The sequence below is a fragment of the Diplotaxodon limnothrissa genome, linkage group LG14 (genome assembly GCF_057381915.1).
Source record: "Diplotaxodon limnothrissa isolate DT_005_m linkage group LG14, D_limnothrissa_male_GT1.1, whole genome shotgun sequence".
NCBI lineage: Eukaryota > Metazoa > Chordata > Actinopteri > Cichliformes > Cichlidae > Diplotaxodon > Diplotaxodon limnothrissa.
In genome coordinates, this window is record NC_140609.1 from 8020400 (window position 1) to 8026568 (window position 6169).

Sequence of the window (6169 nt, forward strand, 5' to 3'; positions counted from 1 at the left end):
TAGGCTGCCGCCTCTGACTTTCGATTGAGATGTTGCAGGCTGCTGTGGGTGTGTGGGTGGTGATGTACATAGTACTGGCAACTCCTGCTCCCTTTACTTTTCTAGGAATAAATCTTGCCCAAAATGGCCTTTTATGAGTATAGCAAACACCCGAAGGCCTTCATGTTGTTGGAGCAATAGGCCGACATGATCCTTGATATGTTGTTTTTTCTTCCCTTAAGTTATGCACTTGAATTTGCAGTCTGGGCATCTCCATGAGTGAACTCCAAGTCTTAGACCCTCTGCCTGGGCCTAAGTCTGTATTTGGTTTGTATATGGCTGAATGTTGAAGTGCTTATTTCCAAGGTTTGACACCCTCACCACCTTACCCTGCTGAATAATATGCATATCCCACTATGCCAATCACTGTATGATAACTGTCCACGATCGTTCACTCATATCTCAACAAAGCACTATTGTAATGTACTGATATTTGCTGATATCTCATCTCAGTTATGAGATTAACTGAGTTTCCAGGGTTCTTATGAAGGGTTGCTTGTATATGTTTGCATGGAGAGCCTCTAAGATGCAGATGCAGGTACAGTAGAAGATGCATCCACAATCTAACCTTGTAAATAGTTGACAGGTGCAGAGGTGTGGGAGTGATCAGCCTTTCTTAAGGACACTTCATGAACCTTGTGCTTTAACCTCGCCCTGCAGGGTACCACTGCAGGAAAACTGCAAAGCTTGTGATTTTGAACCTGTGTTTTGCCTCATTTGTGCATGTTTGGCTACTGAAAGGTCAAGGCTTTTTTAATAGGTTTATTTTATTTTTTTTCTTTTTAATTGGAAGAGACGGTGCGTCTCCTGACTCGTGTGCCTCACCTTGTTGCTGAATGAAGCAAAACGTCACTGTTATAATAATGGAAATCTTGCACGGGCCTCCTGCTGCAGACAGCACCCAGCTGTGGGTGCTGGAAGGGATTTCCCTCTCCCATCACATCAATGAGAAACAGGGTTTCCAATGTTTAGCACACTTGCTCATGAAAAATGTGTGGTTTTGAAGAAGGAAGCAACCTGCCCTTGTTTGCTAAATGATCCAGGCTCCACTCCCAGCTGCTTCCAAACCCGCCCGTTTTCTTCCTTTAAAGCCATGTGTGAAAAGCCAGTGATACATCTTTAAAGCTATGAAGGAAAACTCCTAAAAGGATACATTTGGTGTCATTCTGGCTCCTGAGACATCCTGTGAGTCATAATTACCTCTGGATACATAAAGAGCCCCGTGAGCTGTGTGTGGCTGGGATTAGGAAGAGGCATTCAAGAGAGAAAAACAGTACAATATGGTCTGAGAGGGTTTGTGCTATTCCGGTGCCTGGAGTAAACTAAAGCATAATATAATTTAGATGATGTAATTTATAGCTCTGAAAGGCATTGCGGGTCTGCATGTAATGCACTAGGATGAAAGAGGCTGAAGCTCACAGGCTTTATCATGAGTCAGTGGTAAAGTCTGTGAATGTTGCTGTTGCTATAACCTATACGGTTATTTATTAGGGGTGCAGTGTGAGACCTTTACACTGCCAAATGTGCTCCATGACAAATGTGAATTTGAATACTGTGATATCTTCTAACTCCGTGACAGCATTTAATATAGAATTTGAATTCAATCTGGACACCAAAGTGTTTTTTTCTTTCTTTTTAAAAATTTTATAAGCACTAGTATCCCTACCTCACTGCAGGGGGAAAGAGCAAAGCAATTTAACCTGATTATTAAACACCCCCCCCCCCCCCCCCCCTCCCCTTCTAAATCTGATGTCGCTTTCAATCATCCTGCTTGACCTTTTCCCAACTTGTATTTGATGCACTTTCACCCTCTTATTTGACACAAGTAAAGGGGTTTACCTTTGACAGATGTACGCATATTGTATTTACTTCAGAGGACCTAGAAAAACGTTTTTCTTTTTTTTTTCTGAGATTCTGTGGTTGTTGTTGAAGTACCAAATGTATTTGCACAGAGAAATGTTCTTTATGTGCTGTTTTACATACATAAACACATTTCAGTAATAAAGGAAACATGAGCATCTGCTCCATTTTTCATTTTCCTCACTAGGCTGAAGACAATGGTCTCTTCTTCTCGCTTACATAATGAGTGGTCATACACTGAATGCTGTATGATCCAACTTGACACATTTAGCTCCCTGCTGTGCGTCAAACATGCCCCCTGCTGGACAAAGAATGCTACACGCAATAAAGAAAAAAAAGAGTACAAATTTCATCCCTTAGTGTCAACATGGTTGCACTTCTCATGTAGGTCTAGTTATGCAAACGTTCAGCGGCTAAACGCTGATTAAAAGTAAATACATTTTTGAAGTATGAGTTGGATGCTGATGTGCGCGTTAATATCACAGCCTGAGATTTGTCATGCGTGTTTACCTACTCATACAAGGCTTCCTTTTAGTTCACATAAATTAAGCCATTGAGCATCAAGATTTTTCCCTTATAACATAAACCCAGCAGAACAGATTAAAAATAAAAACAACAGTGTTGACTGTTCACCGTCTAATTGCTGGTTAGATTCAGCCCGTGCATTCTTCCGATCACGTGTTGACCAGAAGTTCCACACCCCATAAATTGATGTTCTTACACAGCGGATTTCTTCGAGGAATACGCACCTCTTTTGCTATCATTAGAGCAGCATGCAAACGAGCGGGGGTTCACAGGTTTGAGTGTGCACCGGCCCCCTAAGTGCAGTTACAAAGATTTCTGGTAAATAGTTTGAGGCACATTTACAAACATTTACAAACGACATGTTCTTTTAGCAATGCTAACCTTACGAAATTTAATGCTTGCATGTATGTCGCTTTACATAGTTTCTTTTTATTTATCTTTAGTTTCCACCCATTGCCTATACATATATAATGCAGCGCATGCCCAGCTTACTAGTTTTATTAGCTTAAAATACAGACCAGCTTACATGTTCTTTGTTTCCATTAGTCATTGTAGACTAAACATCATTTTGGCAGAGCACAGTGACATCCTATGTTTCTTCATTTAGTTCTCATTGAACAATACAATATAGAATAGGATGCTTTCAAACACTCATCGAAAATGAAAGTGTCTGGCAACAGCAAGGTAAATGCATATATATATATATGGGTCTTATATATATATAAAACCCATGCAGTCGAGTAGAAGTAAAGATAAATACAGATACACAATTAAACAATTAAACCATAGCTACATCGTAAATGGTATTGTTCCATAAAGCACTGAAGGCTTTATTGTATAAAGCCTTATTGTATAATCATACACTTCCTTGTGTGTGTGTGTGTGTTGCTCTTAAAAGTGATGGATACAGAGATGGACGAAAAAATTTAAAAATAAAACTACAGTAAACAGAAAAACTAAAACAAAACGTCAGCTGAATCAAAGACGGTAGGCAACTTTAGTGAAACATAAGTAAGAAATGTTAGTGTAAGAAGTAAAAGAGTGGTCTATAAAGTTATTAGGCAATATCTCAACAACGGAGAAAATGTTGCTTTATATGCCATTAAAATATACAGGCTATAGTGGTAAAAATATATCCGCAAAAGAAACAATTACACAGTTTAACTTAAAAAGTGGTCCACAACTTTAGCCTACTAAAAATAGCCGGCCTAATAAACTTGAAGAAATAAAAGGACCCTACAGTCAACATGTAACAAGGCCAAATATAAATTATTACTATTTATGGTGTGTGTTAATGTATTGTCATGTTTTAATTTATTTTGAACAACTTTCATACAGTTGTGTGTGGTTTGTGTAAAGCACCGAGCTTTGTGAAGTTGAACTTTCTTTCACCTGAAAAACTCAATCCTATCTCAAATCAAATAATTAGCCCGCTCCTCTAATACACTGATGGAAAAGTGTCCTGATTGATGTGACAAATATACGTGTTTGTGAATGCCGTCCACGCATGATGCAACTAATTTATTTCTCATCGGGAAAGATTTCTGACTTTGAATCTCATCCCCCGGTAATGGATTGGACACGGAGATTCGATGTCGCTTTAAAAGAAAAGGGTCGAGGTATGCATCATGCCTCACTTTCTGTTTTCCATTTGCCCCTCTGTGGCTTTTTAAAAAATTCGATAATATCCAATTTCAACGGGATCTATCCCAAATCGTCACATCCGTCATCGAAAAGAGTGATGGTTCAAACTTTAGAAGAAACGAAAACACAACGCAGTTTAACTCCCAGCTTCTTCTACACTTTATTGTACTACTCAGATGGGGTAAAACATTCATTTGCATAGTAACACTGTTCCCTACAACCTGAAAAATCCCTGACCTTACTACTCATGATTAATTTGGCTTTAATGGCTGAAATAACGCTCTGCCACAGCATAGAAATGAAATCACTCTTTACGCGTTTTCGGTGGAAAATAAACAGTTTTCTCCTCTCTTTGAAGCCGCCTTATGAAAACCCGCAGGATTCATTGGCTGATGATAATAAGCTTCAGCCCGCAGATAATGACACCCTCATTAGCAGGTGAAAGACCCCCGTTAGTCCTGCTTATTTTAAAGCCAGCTTCTATCTTTTGTCTTGGCGCGTTTTTGACAGTAAGGACAACATTTGAAGCGACCCCCCCCCCCCCCCTTTTTTTTTTTTTAAAGACGAGTGCTAATTGAAACCTACTAAGCCTGTGGGGTATCTCTTCCCTGCGTACATGAAGGTGAATGACAGTGACCCCCTCTGTCGAAGTCCCTATTGCTCAGTGGAAAGCCCATAGGTGAGTGGACTGAGACGTTAAAGGGATGATCAGGTGCTGCAGGGCTTTTCAGTTTTAGTTTTGCGCGAGTCACACGAAGATTTCAGGACTTTCGGTCCAGGCTTTAGACAGTGTACATCTCCAGCTGGCGTATTCATCCATGTAGGCCCACCACTCATATTTGTCGCTTTGATTTGGTCCAAACTCAAGGATGTAATAATATTAATGAGAAATGCATCAGTGCCACTAAAAAGTCAGTGAATTGTAACCGCAATTTATGATATTTTCCAAAGTCAAATATTGATAAGTTCATCTGATGCACCAGTCCGAATATCCACTTCGATTGTCACTTAGGTGATGATGGCGTCGCCTTTCTTCATCTAGACAGTGAAGGAAAGCGAACCTTCGCTCACAATTGAGTCTCTGCCTTCAGTGACTGATCACAGGCTAAAGGATGCTATGGCCCACGACACCCTGAAAAAGGAGAATGGATGCTGAATATTTACAGAGTCAACTCGTCTCCCCCCATCGTCTTTACTGAGTGGTGGACAATATTGGACAATAACCTCTGTGGTGGTGGTGGTGGTGTGTGTGTGTGTGTGTGTGTGTGTGTGTGTGTGTGTGTGGGGGGGGGGGGGGGGGGGTATACAGCTCTAAAGTGCCTCAGAGCTAGACTAGCTTTACGGCCGCCCTGGCGTCGTATCCTGCTGTGGCGCACGTCCCCTTTCAGACTGTTCTCTGCTGGTCGGTGCTGCAGTCTGAAAACCACAGTAAATTCCTAGAGGTGCACACTTTTTTAGCACCATTTGAGTCATATGTGAGGGCATGGGGTGGGAACAAATTGGAGGTCATGAGCCATGACGTGCGTAAAACACACTGGAGACGATATTACGCACAGTTGTCTTGTAGCTTTGCTTTAATAACTGGTACTCAAAGTTCTGAAAACGCTGAACTCATATGTTTTGCGTCAGACTGAAGCTTTTTCTGAAGCAAAATTCACCATAAAATGTAGTCGAAAACAGAGATGACAGAAAAATGTATGTCTGGACAGACCCAGTATACAGACCCTGTTATTTATCATTAAAACTGGGTCGAGAAAAAAATTATTATGTTTTTGGTGCCAAACCAGTTAAATCAGAAGAATCTTTCTACAATGCAACACATCAGGCTGTCAGGAATTTGTGGAGTAATCGTTAGGACGCAAATGTTTCACAAGAAAAGCTTACACATATCTGAGATTCAGCGGGCTAAGCTGCAGTGGGGGGCCTTATGATTTTAGTGCAGTCCTAAATATTAAAGTTTGTAGCACATCAAGTCTTTATTATTAATTTTTGGCATTAAAATAATGTTTGGATATTTTTTACTTGACAAGGCAAAAAAAATTAATAGACGCACTTTTTTCAGGACCGAGTGTGTAGTTCTGTGAAAAATAGTTCTGTGACC